This window comes from Salvelinus fontinalis, chromosome 13 (genome assembly GCF_029448725.1).
Source record: "Salvelinus fontinalis isolate EN_2023a chromosome 13, ASM2944872v1, whole genome shotgun sequence".
Lineage (NCBI taxonomy): Eukaryota > Metazoa > Chordata > Actinopteri > Salmoniformes > Salmonidae > Salvelinus > Salvelinus fontinalis.
The window spans coordinates 2,370,657-2,390,933 of NC_074677.1; positions in this window are offsets into that span (position 1 = coordinate 2,370,657).

Here is a 20,277-nt window from a genome sequence, read left to right on the forward strand (position 1 = left end):
CCCTCTCATCTTCCTTCCCCTCCCTCTTCCTTCCCCTCCCTCTTCCTTCCCCTCTCCTCTTCCTTCCCTCTTCCTTCCCTTCCCCTCTCCTCTTCCTTCCCCTCCCTCTTCCTTCCCCTCCCTCTTCCTTCCCCTCTCCTCTTCCTTCCCCTCTCCTCTTCCTTCCCCTCTCCTCTTCCTTCCCCTCCCTCTTCCTTCCCCTCCCTCTTCCTTCCCCTCCCCTCCCCTCTTCCTTCCCCTCCCTCTTCCTTCCCCTCCCTCTTCCTTCCCCTCTCCTCTTCCTTCCCCTCTCCTCTTCCTTCCCCTCCCTCTTCCTTCCCTCTCCTCTTCCTTCCCCTCCCTCTTCCTTCCCCTCTCATCTTCCTTCCCCTCCCTCTTCCTTCCCCTCCCTCTTCCTTCCCTTCCCTCTTCCTTCCCTCTCCTCTTCCTTCCCCTCCCTCTTCCTTCCCTCCGTCTTCCTTCCCTCTCCTCTTCCTTCCCCTCCCCTCTTCCTTCCCCTCTCCTCTTCCTTCCCTCTCCTCTTCCTTCCCCTCTCCTCTTCCTTCCCCTCTCCTCTTCCTTCCCCTCTCCTCTTCCTTCCCCTCTCCTCTTCCTTCCCCTCTCCTCTTCCTTCCCCTCCCTCTTCCTTCCCCTCCCCTCTTCCTTCCCCTCTCCTCCCCTCTTCCTTCCCCTCTCCTCTTCCTTCCCCTCTCCTCTTCCTTCCCCTCTCCTCTTCCTTCCCCTCTCCTCTTCCTTCCCCTCCCCTCTTCCTTCCCCTCTCCTCTTCCTTCCCCTCCCTCTTCCTTCCCCTCTCCTCTTCCTTCCCCTCCCCTCTTCCTTCCCCTCCCTCTTCCTTCCCTCTCCTCTTCCTTCCCCTCCCTCTTCCTTCCCCTCCCTCTTCCTTCCCCTCTCCTCTTCCTTCCCCTCTCCTCTTCCTTCCCCTCTCCTCTTCCTTCCCCTCTCATCTTCCTTCCCTCCCTCTTCCTTCCCCTCCCCTCTTCCTTCCCCTCCCCTCTTCCTTCCCCTCCCCTCTTCCTTCCCCTCTCCTCTTCCTTCCCCTCTCCTCTTCCTTCCCCTCTCCTCTTCCTTCCCCTCTCCTCTTCCTTCCCTCTCCTCTTCCTTCCCTCTCCTCTTCCTTCCCCTCCCCTCTTCCTTCCCCTCCCTCTTCCTTCCCCTCCTCTTCCTTCCCTCCCTCTTCCTTCCCCTCCCCTCTTCCTTCCCCTCTCCTCTTCCTTCCCCTCCCTCTTCCTTCCCCTCTCCTCTTCCTTCCCCTCCCTCTTCCTTCCTCTCTCCTCTTCCTTCCCCTCTCCTCTTCCTTCCCCTCTCCTCTTCCTTCCCCTCTCCTCTTCCTTCCCCTCCCCTCTTCCTTCCCCTCTCCTCTTCCTTCCCCTCTCCTCTTCCTTCCCCTCCCCTCTTCCTTCCCCTCTCCTCTTCCTTCCCCTCTCCTCTTCCTTCCCCTCCCTCTTCCTTCCCCTCCCCTCTTCCTTCCCCTCTCCTCTTCCTTCCCCTCTCCTCTTCCTTCCCCTCCCCTCTTCCTTCCCCTCCCCTCTTCCTTCCCCTCTCCTCTTCCTTCCCCTCCCCTCTTCCTTCCCCTCTCCTCTTCCTTCCCCTCTCCTCTTCCTTCCCCTCCCCTCTTCCTTCCCCTCCCCTCTTCCTTCCCTCTCCTCTTCCTTCCCCTCCCCTCTTCCTTCCCCTCTCCTCTTCCTTCCCCTCCCTCTTCCTTCCCCTCCCTCTTCCTTCCCCTCCCTCTTCCTTCCCCTCTCCTCTTCCTTCCCCTCTCCTCTTCCTTCCCCTCTCCTCTTCCTTCCCCTCTCCTCTTCCTTCCCCTCTCCTCTTCCTTCCCCTCCCTCTTCCTTCCCCTCTCCTCTTCCTTCCCCTCTCCTCTTCCTTCCCCTCTCCTCTTCCTTCCCCTCCCTCTTCCTTCCCCTCCCTCTTCCTTCCCCTCTCCTCTTCCTTCCCCTCTCCTCTTCCTTCCCCTCTCCTCTTCCTTCCCCTCTCCTCTTCCTTCCCCTCTCCTCTTCCTTCCCCTCCCTCTTCCTTCCCCTCTCCTCTTCCTTCCCCTCTCCTCTTCCTTCCCCTCTCCTCTTCCTTCCCCTCTCCTCTTCCTTCCCCTCTCATCTTCCTTCCCCTCCCTCTTCCTTCCCCTCCCTCTTCCTTCCCCTCTCCTCTTCCTTCCCCTCCCTCTTCCTTCCCCTCTCCTCTTCCTTCCCCTCTCATCTTCCTTCCCCTCCCTCTTCCTTCCCCTCTCCTCTTCCTTCCCCTCTCATCTTCCTTCCCCTCCCTCTTCCTTCCCCTCTCCTCTTCCTTCCCCTCTCATCTTCCTTCCCCTCTCCTCTTCCTTCCCCTCTCATCTTCCTTCCCCTCCCTCTTCCTTCCCCTCTCATCTTCCTTCCCCTCCCTCTTCCTTCCCCTCTCCTCTTCCTTCCCCTCTCATCTTCCTTCCCCTCCCTCTTCCTTCCCCTCCCTCTTCCTTCCCCTCTCCTCTTCCTTCCCCTCTCATCTTCCTTCCCCTCCCTCTTCCTTCCCCTCTCCTCTTCCTTCCCCTCTCCTCTTCCTTCCCCTCTCCTCTTCCTTCCCCTCCCTCTTCCTTCCCCTCCCCTCTTCCTTCCCCTCCCCTCTTCCTTCCCCTCTCATCTTCCTTCCCCTCCCTCTTCCTTCCCTTCCCTCTTCCTTCCCTCTCCTCTTCCTTCCCCTCCCTCTTCCTTCCCTTCCCTCTTCCTTCCCTCTCCTCTTCCTTCCCCTCCCCTCTTCCTTCCCCTCTCCTCTTCCTTCCCTCTCCTCTTCCTTCCCCTCTCCTCTTCCTTCCCCTCTCCTCTTCCTTCCCCTCTCCTCTTCCTTCCCCTCTCCTCTTCCTTCCCCTCTCCTCTTCCTTCCCCTCCCTCTTCCTTCCCCTCCCCTCTTCCTTCCCCTCTCCTCCCTCTTCCTTCCCCTCTCCTCTTCCTTCCCCTCTCCTCTTCCTTCCCCTCTCCTCTTCCTTCCCCTCTCCTCTTCCTTCCCCTCCCCTCTTCCTTCCCCTCTCCTCTTCCTTCCCCTCCCTCTTCCTTCCCTCTCCTCTTCCTTCCCCTCCCTCTTCCTTCCCCTCCCTCTTCCTTCCCCTCTCCTCTTCCTTCCCCTCTCCTCTTCCTTCCCCTCTCCTCTTCCTTCCCCTCTCATCTTCCTTCCCTCTCCTCTTCCTTCCCCTCCCCTCTTCCTTCCCCTCCCCTCTTCCTTCCCCTCCCTCTTCCTTCCCCTCCCTCTTCCTTCCTCTCTCCTCTTCCTTCCCCTCTCCTCTTCCTTCCCCTCTCCTCTTCCTTCCCCTCTCCTCTTCCTTCCCCTCCCCTCTTCCTTCCCCTCTCCTCTTCCTTCCCCTCTCCTCTTCCTTCCCCTCCCTCTTCCTTCCCCTCCCTCTTCCTTCCCCTCCCTCTTCCTTCCCCTCTCCTCTTCCTTCCCCTCCCTCTTCCTTCCCCTCTCCTCTTCCTTCCCCTCTCCTCTTCCTTCCCCTCTCCTCTTCCTTCCCCTCCCTCTTCCTTCCCCTCCCTCTTCCTTCCCCTCTCCTCTTCCTTCCCCTCTCCTCTTCCTTCCCCTCTCCTCTTCCTTCCCCTCCCCTCTTCCTTCCCCTCTCCTCTTCCTTCCCCTCTCCTCTTCCTTCCCCTCCCCTCTTCCTTCCCCTCCCCTCTTCCTTCCCCTCTCCTCTTCCTTCCCCTCTCCTCTTCCTTCCCCTCCCCTCTTCCTTCCCCTCCCCTCTTCCTTCCCCTCTCCTCTTCCTTCCCCTCCCCTCTTCCTTCCCCTCTCCTCTTCCTTCCCCTCTCCTCTTCCTTCCCCTCCCCTCTTCCTTCCCCTCCCCTCTTCCTTCCCCTCTCCTCTTCCTTCCCCTCCCTCTTCCTTCCCCTCCCTCTTCCTTCCCCTCCCTCTTCCTTCCCCTCCCTCTTCCTTCCCCTCTCCTCTTCCTTCCCCTCTCCTCTTCCTTCCCCTCTCCTCTTCCTTCCCCTCCCTCTTCCTTCCCCTCCCTCTTCCTTCCCCTCTCCTCTTCCTTCCCCTCTCCTCTTCCTTCCCCTCTCCTCTTCCTTCCCCTCTCCTCTTCCTTCCCCTCTCCTCTTCCTTCCCCTCCCTCTTCCTTCCCCTCTCCTCTTCCTTCCCCTCCCCTCTTCCTTCCCCTCTCCTCTTCCTTCCCCTCTCCTCTTCCTTCCCCTCTCCTCTTCCTTCCCCTCTCCTCTTCCTTCCCCTCTCCTCTTCCTTCCCCTCCCTCTTCCTTCCCCTCTCCTCTTCCTTCCCCTCCCCTCTTCCTTCCCCTCCCTCTTCCTTCCCCTCCCCTCTTCCTTCCCCTCTTCCTTCCCTCCCCTCTTCCTTCCCCTCTCCTCTTCCTTCCCCTCTCCTCTTCCTTCCCCTCTCCTCTTCCTTCCCCTCTCCTCTTCCTTCCCCTCTCCTCTTCCTTCCCCTCTCCTCTTCCTTCCCCTCTCCTCTTCCTTCCCCTCTCCTCTTCCTTCCCCTCCCTCTTCCTTCCCCTCTCCTCTTCCTTCCCCTCCCCTCTTCCTTCCCCTCCCTCTTCCTTCCCCTCCCCTCTTCCTTCCCCTCTTCCTTCCCTCCCCTCTTCCTTCCCCTCTCCTCTTCCTTCCCCTCTCCTCTTCCTTCCCCTCTCCTCTTCCTTCCCCTCCCTCTTCCTTCCCCTCCCCTCTTCCTTCCCCTCTTCCTTCCCTCCCCTCTTCCTTCCCCTCTCCTCTTCCTTCCCCTCCCCTCTTCCTTCCCCTCCCCTCTTCCTTCCCCTCTCCTCTTCCTTCTCCTCCCCTCTTCCTTCCCCTCTCCTCTTCCTTCCCCTCTCCTCTTCCTTCCCCTCTCCTCTTCCTTCCCCTCTCCTCTTCCTTCCCCTCTCCTCTTCCTTCCCCTCTCCTCTTCCTTCCCCTCTCCTCTTCCTTCCCCTCCCCTCTTCCTTCCCCTCCCCTCTTCCTTCCCCTCTCCTCTTCCTTCCCCTCCCTCTTCCTTCCCCTCCCTCTTCCTTCCCCTCCCCTCTTCCTTCCCCTCCCCTCTTCCTTTCCATCCCCGCTTCCTTCCTTCTCCTCCCCCCCTCCCCTTTTCCTTCCCCTCCCCTGCCTTGTCTGAGGACTGAATGAAACACATGGACACTCTTGCCCCAGCAATGAGCAATGTTCTTTTTTAAGTTTGATTAGAAGGCTATAAATACCCTCTTGACATGTAGGTTATGACATCATAATGGATCTGTATGTGTTTGTGTATGGTGACTATAGAACGCCTCCACTCCCCTTGGATTTGTTCACATTTTATTGTGTTACAAAGTAGGGAAAAAATCATGGGCATTAATATGGAGTTGGTCCCCCCTTTGCTGCTATAACAGCCTCCACTCTTCTGGGAAGTCATTAATAAGGAGTTGGTCCCCCCCCTTTGCTGCTATAACAGCCTCCACTCTTCTGGGAAGGTATTAATATGGAGTTGGTCCCCCCCCCTTTGCTGCTATAACAGCCTCCACTCTTCTGGGAAGGTATTAATATGGAGTTGGTCCCCCCCCTTTGCTGCTATAACAGCCTCCACTCTTCTGGGAAGTCATTAATAAGGAGTTGGTCTCCCCCCTTTGCTGTAATAACAGCCTCCACTCTTCTGGGAAGGTATTAATATGGAGTTGGTCCCCCCCCTTTGCTGCTATAACAGCCTCCACTCTTCTGGGAAGGTATTAATATGGAGTTGGTCCCCCCCCTTTGCTGCTATAACAGCCTCCACTCTTCAGGGAAGGCTTTAATATGGAGGTGGTCCCCCCCCTTTGCTGCTATAACAACCTCCACTCTTCTGGGAAGGTATTAATATGGAGTTGGTCCGCCCCCCTTTGCTGCTACAACAGCCTCCACTCTTCTGGGAAGGTATTAATATGGAGTTGGTCCCCCCCCCTTTGCTGCTATAACAACCTCCACTCTTCTGGGAAGGTATTAATATGGAGTTGGTCCGCCCCCCTTTGCTGCTATAACAGCCTCCACTCTTCTGGGAAGGCATTAATATGGAGTTGGTCCCCCCCCCCCCCTTTGCTGCTATAACAGCCTCCACTCTTCTGGGAAGGCTTTAATATGGAGTTGGTCCCCCCCCTTTGCTGCTATAACAGCCTCCACTCTTCAGGGAAGGCTTTAATATGGAGTTGGTCCCCCCCCTTTGCTGCTATAACAACCTCCACTCTTCTGGGAAGGTATTAATATGGAGTTGGTCCGCCCCCCTTTGCTGCTATAACAGCCTCCACTCTTCTGGGAAGGTATTAATATGGAGTTGGTCCCCCCCCCTTTGCTGCTATAACAACCTCCACTCTTCTGGGAAGGTATTAATATGGAGTTGGTCCGCCCCCCTTTGCTGCTATAACAGCCTCCACTCTTCTGGGAAGGCATTAATATGGAGTTGGTCCCCCCCCCCCCCTTTGCTGCTATAACAGCCTCCACTCTTCTGGGAAGGCTTTAATATGGAGTTGGTCCCCCCTTTGCTGCTATTGATCTATATAATACCCACCAGGGATTCAGACTCTGTAGTTTATTGATCTATATAATACCCATCAGGGATTCAGACTCTGTAGTTTATTGATCTATATAATACCCATCAGGGATTCACTCTGTAGTTTATTGATCTATATAATACCCACAGGGATTCACTCTGTAGTTTATTGATCTATATAATACCCATCAGGGATTCACTCTTTAGTGTATTGATCTATATAATACCCACCAGGGATTCAGACTCTGTAGTTTATTGATCTATATAATACCCATCAGGGATTCACTCTGTAGTTTATTGATCTATATAATACCCATCAGGGATTCACTCTGTAGTTTATTGATCTATATAATACCCATCAGGGATTCAGACTCTGTAGTTTATTGATCTATATAATACCCATCAGGGATTCACTCTGTAGTTTATTGATCTGTATAATACCCACCAGGGATTCACTCTGTAGTTTATTGATCTATATAATACCCATCAGGGATTCACTCTGTAGTTTATTGATCTATATAATACCCATCAGGGATTCACTCTGTAGTTTATTGATCTGTATAATACCCATCAGGGATTCAGACTCTGTAGTTTATTGATCTATATAATACCCATCAGGGATTCACTCTGTAGTTTATTGATCTGTATAATACCCACCAGGGATTCACTCTGTAGTTTATTGATCTATATAATACCCATCAGGGATTCACTCTGTAGTTTAATGATCTATATAATACCCATCAGGGATTCAGACTCTGTAGTTTATTGATCTATATAATACCCATCAGGGATTCACTCTGTAGTTTATTGATCTATATAATACCCATCAGGGATTCACTCTGTAGTTTATTGATCTATATAATACCCAGCAGAGATTCACTCTGTAGTTTATTGATCTATATAATACCCATCAGGGATTCACTCTGTAGTTTAATGATCTATATAATACCCATCAGGGATTCACTCTGTAGTTTATTGATCTATATAATACCCATCAGGGATTCACTCTGTAGTTTATTGATCTATATAATACCCATCAGGGATTCACTCTGTAGTTTATTGATCTATATAATACCCAGCAGAGATTCACTCTGTAGTTTATTGATCTATATAATACCCATCAGGGATTCAGACTCTGTAGTTTATTGATCTATATAATACCCATCAGGGATTCACTCTGTAGTTTATTGATCTATATAATACTAATCAGGGATTCACTCTGTAGTTTATTGATCTATATAATACCCATCAGGGATTCACTCTGTAGTTTATTGATCTATATAAAACCCATCAGGGATTCAGACTCTGTAGTTTATTGATCTATATAATACCCACCAGGGATTCACTCTGTAGTTTATTGATCTATATAATACCCACCAGGGATTCACTCTGTAGTTTATTGATCTATATAATACCCATCAGGGATTCACTCTGTAGTTTATTGATCTATATAATACCCATCAGGGATCCACTCTGTAGTTTATTGATCTATATAATACCCATCAGGGATTCACTCTGTAGTTTATTGATCTATATAATACCCATCAGGGATTCACTCTGTGGTTTATTGATCTATATAATACCCATCGGGGATTCAGACTCTGTAGTTTATTGATCTATATAATACCCATCAGGGATTCACTCTGTAGTTTATTGATCTATATAATACCCACCAGGGATTCACTCTGTAGTTTATTGATTATATAATACCCACCAGGGATTCACTCTGTAGTTTATTGATCTATATAATACCCATCAGGGATTCAGACTCTGTAGTTTATTGATCTATATAATACCCATCAGGGATTCACTCTGTAGTTTATTGATCTATATAATACCCACCAGGGATTCACTCTGTAGTTTATTGATCTATATAATACCCACCAGGGATTCACTCTGTAGTTTATTGATCTATATAATACCCAGCAGAGATGGAGATTCATCTGAGGCTAGGACTGGTCATACTGGATGACGGTGATGCTGGGGATGACGGGGATGACGGTGATGCTGGGGATGACGGTGATGACGGTGATGCTGGGGATGACGGTGATGACGGTGATGACGCTGATGCTGGGGATGACGGTGATGCTGGGAATGACGGTGATGCTGGGGGTGACGGTGATGCTGGGGGTGACGGTGATGCTGGGGGTGACGGGGATGCTGGGGATGACGGGGATGACGGTGATGACGGGGATGCTGGGGATGATGGGGATGACGGTGATGCTGGGGATGACGGGGATGACGGTGATGCTGGGGATGACGGGGATGACGGTGATGATGGGTATGACGGTGATGCTGGGGATGACGGTGATGCTGGGGATGACGGGATGCTGGGGATAACGGGTATGACGGTGATGCTGGGGATGACGGGAATGACGGGGATGACGGTGATGACGGGGATGCTGGGGATGACGGATATGACGGTGATGCTGGGGATGACGGGGATGACGGTGATGCTGGGGATGACGGTGATGCTGGGGACGACAGGGATGACGGTGATGATGGGGATGATGGGGATAACAGCGATGATGGGGATGCTGGGGATGACGGTGATGCTGGGAATGACGGGGATGATGGTGATGACGGGGATGACAGTGATGACGGGGATGACGGGGTGACTGTGATGCCGGGGATGACGGTGATGCTGGGGATGACGGGGATGACGGGGATGACGGTGATGCTGGTGAGGACGGGGATGACGGTGATGCTGGGGATGACGGGATGACGGGTTGGACGGGGATGATGGGGATGACGGGGATGCTGGGGATGACGGGGATGACGTGGATGACGGGGATCCTGGGGATGACGGTGATGCTGGGGATGACGCTGATGCTGGGGATGCTGGGGATGACGGGGATGACGGTGATGCTGCGGATGACGGGGATGACGGTGATGCTGGGGATGACGGTGATGCTGGGGATGCCGGGGATGACGTAGATGCTGGGGATGATGGGGATGACTGTGATGCTGGGGATGACGGTGATGCTGGGGATGACGGGGATGACGGGGATGACGGTGATGCTGGGGGTGACGATGATGCTGGGTATGACGGTGATGCTGGGGATGACGGTGATGCTGGGGATGACGGTGATGATGGGGATGACGGTGATGCTGGGGTTGACGGTGATGACGGGGATGACGGTGATGCTGGGGATGACAGGGATGACGGTAATGACGGGGATGCTGGGGAGGCTGATGATTCCGTCCCTCCATTGAGTGGGACTGATGATACACAGCTATCTGTTTTCCTCTGAAATGCTTATCAGTGTTACTGACGTCTTGTAACTGCCAAAATAAAGGAAACACTGAGTAAATGAGGGATACAAAGTCTTTTGAAAGCAGGTGCTTCCACACGGGTGTGGTTCCTGAGTTTAACATCCCATCATGTTTAGGGTCATTTGGACATAATTTTTGCTACCATGGCTAGAAGAAGAGAACTCTTATTCAAATCAAATCAAATGTATTTATATAGCCCTTCTTACATCAGCTGAAATGTCAAAGTGCTGTACAGAAACCCAGCCTAAAACCCCTAACAGCAAGCAATGCAGGTGTAGAAGCGCGGTGGCTAGGAAAAACTCCCTAGAAAGGCCAAAACCTAGGAAGAAACCTAGAGAGGAACCAGGCTATGAGAGGTGGCCAGTCCTCTTCCGGTTAGGCCGGGTGGAGAACATAACAGAACATGGCCAAGATGTTCAAATGTTCATAAATGACCAGCATGGTCAAATAATAATAATCACAGTAGTTGTCGAGGGTGCAGCAAGTCAGCACCTCAGGAGTAAATGTCAGTTGGCTTTTCATAGCCGACCATTAAGAGTATCTCTACTGCTCCTGCTGTCTCTAGAGAGTTGAAAACAGCAGGTCTGGGACAGGTAGCACGTCCGGTGAACAGGTCAAGGTTCCATAGCCGCAGGCAGAACAGTTGAAACTGGAACAGCAGCAAGGCCAGGTGGACTGGGGACAGCAAGGAGTCATCATGCTAGGTAGTCCTGACGCATGGTCCTAGGGCTCAGGTCCGCCGAGAGAGAGAAAGAAAGAGAGAATTAGAGAGAGCATACTTAAATTCACACAGGACACCGGATGAGACAGGAGAAGTATTCCAGGTATAACCAACTGACCCTAGCCCCCGACACATAAACTACTGCAGCATAAATACTGGAGGCTGAGACAGGAGGGGTCAGGAGACACTGTGGCCCCATCCGACGATACCCCCGGACAGGGCCAAACAGGAAGGATATAACCCCACCTACTTTGCCAAAGCACAGCCCCCACACTACTAGAGGGATATCTTCAGTCCAATTTACCATCCTGGGACAAGGCCGAGTATAACCCACAAAGATGGACAGACTTCTCCCCATCTTAGCTACTGTTGTATCAATATGTTTTGAACATGACCGTTTACAATCCAGGGTTACTCCAAGCAGTTTAGTCACCTCAACTTGCTCAATGTCCACATTATTTATTACAAGATTTAGTTAAGGTTTAGGATTTAGTGAATGATTTGTCCAAAATACAATGCTTTAAGTTTTTGAAATATTTAGGACTAACTTATTCCTTGCCACCCATTCTGAACCTAACTGCAGCTCTTTATTAAGTGTTGCAGTCATTTCAGTCGCTGTAGTAGGTGACATGTATAGTGTTTAGTCATCCGCATACATAGAGACACTGGCTTTACTCAATGGCATGCTGTTAGTAAACATGTTACTCTCTAGGACAGGAGTGCCGCTAGCGGCACTCCTCCCACACTCCATTGAAAAGGCAGAGCGGCAAATTCAAAAAATACATTTTTTTTAAATATTTAACTTTCACACATTAACAAGTCCAATACAGCAAATGAAAGGCAGACATCTTGTGAATCTAGCCAACATGTCCGATTTTTAAAATGTTTTACAGGGAAGACAAAATATGTAAATCTATTAGCTAACCACCTTAGCAAAAGACACCACTTTCTAACACCAATCAGTTTTTACGTCCATCACCAGCTATCACTAATTCGACCAAATGAAGATATATATAGCCACTAACCAAGAAATAACTTCCTAAGATGACAGTCTGATAACATATTTATTGTATAGCATATGTTTTTTTTTTTAAATGTGCATATTTATGGTATAAATCATAAATTACATTTCAGCTACACTCAAAAATTGCACCGAAAGCAGCCATAACATTTACAGACACCAACATCAAATACCTAATTACTCCTCATAAAACATTTCTGAGAAATACATACTGTGCAGAAATTGAAAAACAGGATTCTTGTGATTCCAGACAATATTTCCGATTTATGAAATGTTTTACATCGAAAACTAAATGTAGCGCTAAATTGGCATAGCCACGCCAGACAGACACACTTGGGCGCGCGCGACCAGTTGACATGCACGACAGATATATGAAATAACATTATAAATTTGGTCTTACTTTGGCTGATCTTTCATCAGAATGTTGATCAAGTTGTCCTTAGTCCAGAAGAGTCGTTCAATCCATTCAGAATGGCAACTTTCCATCTTCATTTAGCAGGGGTACTAGTCGAGTGGCATGGATCTCTCCAACATAAACAAAGGAAACATTACGGAACACGGCAAAACTCCCGAAAAAATTCAAATAATCTGATTAAACTATATTGAAAAAACATACATTACGATGACATGGTCTCATTTATCAAATCAAATCCGAGCTGGAGATAGTTCACATCAGAAACGGCAGCAAAACAAAACATGATATCTCTCCCAAGTCGCGCGCTTCTGACTTCCTGAAATTGACGGTCACGCCAAAGAAATAGGTCTTATTTCACGTCAGAACAAGATAAACGCAAGATTTCTCTTCTGACGTCCTCTTGACACCCAGAGGAAGGCGTACGAGGTGTGTTTCGGGTCATAGGTGGCATGACCATGTATAGGCAGAGCGTTGAAGCGAGCATGAACATCTTGCATTTTACTTCCTGGTCGGGGAAAGTGCTGCCAAAGGACTTGTGTTCCACTCAGAGAAAAAATTAAAACGGTTTTAGAAACTATAGACTCTTTTCTATCCAATAGTATTAACAATATGCATATTGTAAGAGCAAAAATATATTAGGAGGCCGTTTGAAAATTTGCACATATTTTCCAGTTTTTCCAAAACGCCCCCTATAGCCCCTAACAGGTTAAAAAGTGATAGACATCTCAGCACGATATATAGCCTATGTCAATCAACCAATCAAATGGTGTAATTAGGCTACTGGAGAATAATCGTGCTGAGCTTATCTTTTTCCTTCCTCATCACCTCACCCTAAATCTTCTACGATTTTAGCAGGTGCATTCTGTCTTCACAGCGCGCAAACACGAATTTACAAGACTGTGTCCTTGTACTAAAACTGATATTTTGTATTCGTTTTTGAAGTTACAAGCCTGAAACCTTGAACATAGACTGCTGACACCATGTGGACGCCGTAGAAATTGCATCCAGGGAGCTAATTTCCAATATGACCTTTTACTTGCATTTCTAAGAGGACGGCCTCTCAAAAAAATATATACATATTTTTACATTTGTATAAACTTCAAAGTGTTTTCTTTCCAATGATACCAATTATATGCATATCCTTTCTTCGGGGCCTGAGCAACAGGCAGTTTACTTTGGGCACGTCATTCAGGAATGGAGAAAAAAGGGGCCTAGCCCTAAGAAGAGAATTCACTTGGCTAAAACATCAATCAGTCCCATTAATTCACCCCAGCCGGCTTTACATTAGCCGTTATTAGAGTTCTGTGACGTTTCTACAGTCCCACTGCATAGCCTGTAATGAACAGGAACAGAGGGAGCCACCCACCGTTACAACTGACCGACCATTGGTCTATCTATGGAACGGCACCCGCTGTGGAGTGTTCAGAAGAGTGGAGATCAGCTGTTTCTCTCTGCTCGACAGGAGACGAGTGAGAGCGCTTTAATGTGACTGTTCTGCTTGAGTTGGTCACACGGACATCAAATCAATAAACAATTACATTATGGAAATAAAGTTCAGCTGGCCTCCAGTCACAAGCAAACACTATTCTGAAGTTACTTCAGCAGAATCCAAAGGGTACAGGTTAGGCCTCTCTATCCTGATAATACCTTTTTTCCTTGACCATGCCTAAATTATATTACATTGCCCACATCTAATCAATCTATATGCCAACATTTAACTGGAATTGTCTTGGATTGTCTTGTCGGTTTAAATTCTATGACAATATCTCAGTGGTATCTCAGTATTATCTCAGTAATATCTCACTGGTATCTCAGTGGTATCTCAGTGGTATCTCAGCGGTATCTCAGTGGTATCTCATTAATATCTCAGTGATATCTCAGCGGTATCTCATTAATATCTCAGTGACATCTCAGTATTATATCAGTGATATCTCAGTATTATCTCAGCGGTATCTCATTAATATCTCAGTGGTATCTCAGTGGTATCTCATTAATATCTCAGTGGTATCTCAGTAATATCTCAGTAATATCTCAGTAATATCTCAGTGATATCTCAGTAATATCTCAGTAATATCTCATTAATATCTCAGTGGTATCTCAGTAATATCTCAGTAATATCTCAGTAATATCTCATTAATATCTCAGTGGTATCGCAGTATTATCTCAGTGGTATCTCATTAATATCTCAGTATTATCTCAGTGGTATCTCATTAATATCTCAGTGATATCTCAGTAATATCTCAGTAATATCTCATTAATATCTCAGCGGTATCTCATTAATATCTCAGTATTATCTCAGTGATATCTCAGTGATATCTCAGTGGTATCGCAGTAATATCTCAGCGGTATCTCAGTGGTATCTCAGTAATATCTCATTAATATCTCAGTAATATCTCAGTAATATCTCATTAATATCTCAGTAATATCTCAGTAATATCTCATTAATATCTCAGTAATATCTCAGTAATATCTCATTAATATCTCAGTAATATCACAGTAATATCTCAGTAATATCTCAGTAATATCTCAGTGGTATCTCAGTAATATCTCATTAATATCTCAGTAATATCTCAGTAATATCTCATTAATATCTCAGTAATATCTCAGTAATATCTCATTAATATCTCAGTGGTATCTCAGTAATATCTCAGTGACATCTCAGTGACATCTCAGTGACATCTCAGTGACATCTCAGTGATATCTCAGTGATGTTCGGAGACTGTAGAGGACACTATGCAATTGCATCAAGTCAAGCTGTTCAGTAGAACTAGTATCATATCAGGGCAGGAGTGGAAATGTACCATTTTATGACTGAAGCTGTGGTACCCCCCTAGCCCCGTTATAGCTGGGCTGGCCATCATGTGCAGACCTGTTAATGTATTTGGCTGGGACTTGCAGGCCTATCTCCTGGACACACACACACACAGATATGCTGTGCACAGCAAACAAATGGAATATGTGACGAGTCCTCCAAAACTCCCTGGAGAAAACTGTTATCGGTTATCAGAGCGTGGCGCGACTGGACACCAAGTCATTATCATAGCACAGCTAGACACCACCCGACTGGGAGGGAAGTCATTATCATAGCACAGCTAGACACCACCTGACTGGGAGGGAAGTCATTATCATAGTACAGCTAGACATCACCTGACTGGGAGGGAAGTCATTATCATAGCACAGCTAGACATCACCTGACTGGGAGGGAAGTCATTATTATAGCACAGCTAGACATCACCTGACTGGGAGGGAAGTCATTATTATAGCACAGCTAGACATCACCTGACTGGGAGGGAAGTCATTATTATAGCACAGCTAGACACCACCTGACTGGGAGGGAAGTCATTATCATAGCACAGCTATGTTCTACCTTCAGATGAACCCCACAGACATGGTCTACCTTCAGATTAACCCCACTGACATGTTTTACCTTCAGATTAAACCCACTGACATGTTCTACCTTCAGATTAACCCCACAGACATGGTCTACCTTCAGATTAAACCCACTGACATGTTCTACCTTCAGATTAAACCCACTGACATGTTCTACCTTCAGATTAAACCCACTGACATGTTCTACCTTCAGATTAAACCCATTGACATGTTTTACCTTCAGATTAAACCCACTGACATGTTCTACCTTCAGATTAAACCCACTGACATGTTTTACCTTCAGATTAAACCCACTGACATGTTCTACCTTCAGATTAACCCCACTGACATGTTCTACCTTCAGATTAACCCCACTGACATGTTCTACCTTCAGATTAAACCCACTGACATGTTCTACCTTCAGATTAAACCCACTGACATGTTCTACCTTCAGATTAACCCCACTGACATGTTCTACCTTCAGATTAAACCCACTGACATGTTCTACATCTCCAGGCTAAATATATCCTCGCCGATATGCGTCAGAGTAAAAAACAAGGCCTCCTTCTATTACATGACGCAACACGCAGTGCTGACAGTATCAACGCCTCAACATATGAGATCACCAGGTAGAAGGACACTATTCTCAGTTGGTCTACCCAGAGAGGATATGTCACTTCAGATGGTCTACCCAGAGAGGATATGTCACTTCAGATGGTCTACCCAGAGAAAATATGTCACTTCAGTTGGTCTACCCAGAGAGGATATGTCACTTCAGTTGGTCTACCCAGAGAGGATATGTCACTTCAGTTGGTCTACCCAGAGAGGATATGTCACTTCAGTTGGTCTACCCAGAGAGAATATGTCACTTCAGATGGTCTACCCAGAGAGGATATGTCACTTCAGATGGTCTACCCAGAGAGGATATGTCACTTCAGTTGGTCTACCCAGAGAGGATATGTCACTTCAGATGGTCTACCCAGAGAGAATATCTTTTAGTCTAGCCAGAAGAGAATAGATGTGTCTATCTGTTAGTCTAGCCAGAAGAGGCCAGCGTAGCCCTACTGGAGTTGTGATCCTCACTAGAGATTTAGGTCTTCTTTAGATGATAGATCTTTGAGAACGTGAACATTTCCTTACGGAACATTCTACCGAGCTAGGCCGTCCAATGACGATTCACGGTGACATCGGCGACACTGTGTCTTCCTCCATTGAAAGTCTTCTGATGTTTAAAACTCTGATACACGGTGTTTCTGTTTTCCACCCACTATAATACATGGTGTTTCTGTTGTCCACCCACTATAATACATGGTGTTTCTGTTGTCCACCCACTATAATACATGGTGTTTCTGTTGTCCACCCACTATAATACATGGTGTTTCTGTTGTCCACCCACTATAATACATGGTGTTTCTGTTGTCCACCCACTATAATACATGGTGTTTCTGTTGTCCACCCACTATAATACATCGTGTTTCTGTTATCCACCCACTATAATACATGGTGTTTCTGTTGTCCACCCACTATAATACATGGTGTTTCTGTTATCCACCCACTATAATACATGGTGTTTCTGTTGTCCACCCACTATAATACACGGTGTTTCTGTTGTCCACCCACTATAATACATGGTGTTTCTGTTGTCCACCCACTATAATACATGGTGTTTCTGTTGTCCACCCACTATAATACATGGTGTTTCTGTTGTCCACCCACTATAATACATGGTGTTTCTGTTGTCCACCCACTATAATACATCGTGTTTCTGTTATCCACCCACTATAATACATGGTGTTTCTGTTGTCCACCCACTATAATACATGGTGTTTCTGTTGTCCACCCACTATAATACATGGTGTTTCTGTTGTCCACCCACTATAATACATGGTGTTTCTGTTGTCCACCCACTATAATACATGGTGTTTCTGTTGTCCACCCACTATAATACATCGTGTTTCTGTTATCCACCCACTATAATACATGGTGTTTCTGTTGTCCACCCACTATAATACATGGTGTTTCTGTTATCCACCCACTATAATACATGGTGTTTCTGTTGTCCACCCACTATAATACACGGTGTTTCTGTTGTCCACCCACTATAATACATGGTGTTTCTGTTGTCCACCCACTATAATACATGGTGTTTCTGTTGTCCACCCACTATAATACATGGTGTTTCTGTTGTCCACCCACTATAATACATGGTGTTTCTGTTGTCCACCCACTATAATACATGGTGTTTCTGTTGTCCACCCACTATAATACATGGTGTTTCTGTTGTCCACCCACTATAATACATGGTGTTTCTGTTGTCCACCCACTATAATACATGGTGTTTCTGTTGTCCACCCACTATAATACATGGTGTTTCTGTTGTCCACCCACTATAATACATGGTGTTTCTGTTGTCCACCCACTATAATACATGGTGTTTCTGTTGTCCACCCACTATAATACATGGTGTTTCTGTTGTCCACCCACTATAATACATGGTGTTTCTGTTTTCCACCCACTATAATACATGGTGTTTCTGTTGTCCACCCACTATAATACATGGTGTTTCTGTTGTCCACCCACTATAATACATGGTGTTTCTGTTGTCCACCCACTATAATACATGGTGTTTCTGTTGTCCACCCACTATAATACATGGTGTTTCTGTTGTCCACCCACTATAATACATGGTGTTTCTGTTGTCCACCCACTATAATACATGGTGTTTCTGTTTTCCACCCACTATAATACATGGTGTTTCTGTTGTCCACCCACTATAATACATGGTGTTTCTGTTGTCCACCCACTATAATACATGGTGTTTCTGTTGTCCACCCACTATAATACATGGTGTTTCTGTTATCCACCCACTATAATACATGGTGTTTCTGTTTTCCACCCACTATAATACATGGTGTTTCTGTTGTCCACCCACTATAATACATGGTGTTTCTGTTGTCCACCCACTATAATACACGGTGTTTCTGTTGTCCACCCACTATAATACATGGTGTTTCTGTTGTCCACCCACTATAATACATGGTGTTTCTGTTGTCCACCCACTATAATACATGGTGTTTCTGTTGTCCACCCACTATAATACATGGTGTTTCTGTTGTCCACCCACTATAATACATGGTGTTTCTGTTGTCCACCCACTATAATACATGGTGTTTCTGTTGTCCACCCACTATAATACATGGTGTTTCTGTTGTCCACCCACTATAATACATCGTGTTTCTGTTGTCCACCCACTATAATACACGGTGTTTCTGTTGTCCACCCACTATAATACATGGTGTTTCTGTTGTCCACCCACTATAATACATGGTGTTTCTGTTGTCCACCCACTATAATACATGGTGTTTCTGTTGTCCACCCACTATAATACATGGTGTTTCTGTTGTCCACCCACTATAATACATGGTGTTTCTGTTGTCCACCCACTATAATACATGGTGTTTCTGTTGTCCACCCACTATAATACATGGTGTTTCTGTTGTCCACCCACTATAATACATGGTGTTTCTGTTGTCCACCCACTATAATACATGGTGTTTCTGTTTTCCACCCACTATAATACATGGTGTTTCTGTTGTCCACCCACTATAATACATGGTGTTTCTGTTGTCCACCCACTATAATACATGGTGTTTCTGTTGTCCACCCACTATAATACATGGTGTTTCTGTTATCCACCCACTATAATACATGGTGTTTCTGTTTTCCACCCACTATAATACATGGTGTTTCTGTTGTCCACCCACTATAATACATGGTGTTTCTGTTGTCCACCCACTATAATACACGGTGTTTCTGTTGTCCACCCACTATAATACATGGTGTTTCTGTTGTCCACCCACTATAATACATGGTGTTTCTGTTGTCCACCCACTATAATACATGGTGTTTCTGTTGTCCACCCACTATAATACATGGTGTTTCTGTTGTCCACCCACTATAATACATGGTGTTTCTGTTGTCCACCCACTATAATACATGGTGTTTCTGTTGTCCACCCACTATAATACATGGTGTTTCTGTTGTCCACCCACTATAATACACGGTGTTTCTGTTGTCCACCCACTATAATACATGGTGTTTCTGTTGTCCACCCACTATAATACATGGTGTTTCTGTTGTCCACCCACTATAATACATGGTGTTTCTGTTGTCCACCCACTATAATACATGGTGTTTCTGTTGTCCACCCACTATAATACATGGTGTTTCTGTTGTCCACCCACTATAATACATGGTGTTTCTGTTGTCCACCCACTATAATACATGGTGTTTCTGTTGTCCACCCACTATAATACATCGTGTTTCTGTTGTCCACCCACTATAATACACGGTGTTTCTGTTGTCCACCCACTATAATACATGGTGTTTCTGTTTTCCACCCACTATAATACATGGTGTTTCTGTTGTCCACCCACTATAATACATGGTGTTTCTGTTGTCCACCCACTATAATACATCGTGTTTCTGTTATCCACCCACTATAATACATGGTGTTTCTGTTGTCCACCCACTATAATACATGGTGTTTCTGTTGTCCACCCACTATAATACATGGTGTTTCTGTTGTCCACCCACTATAATACATCGTGTTTAAATAACATGCAGAAGACAGTAGAATAGAATTCAATCGAATAAGATGAGGACGTTTCACAGTTGGGTTATTATTGGGGAGTTTCTCATCACCATTAATACATTTGCATATGAATCGTGGTACATTGCCTACGGCGAAGCAAGAGGAACTGCCCTCCCAAACCCTACACCGTTCCCTTGCGGAGTTCCGCTCAGCCCAGTCTCTTCTCTGTCCTGGCACTCCGATGGCGGGACCAGCTTCCCCCTGACGCTACGACAGCAGAGTCGCTGCCCATTTCCGATAACATCTGAAACTCTACAGTACCTCTTCCACCCCCAAAAAAAGCCTTTTGTGAACTAACACTAAGTACTAAAGTACGACCCACACCATCACCATGTTAACAGCTCTAACCTTCCTGGCTGACTTTATTGAGGAAGAATGTTTTACGACTG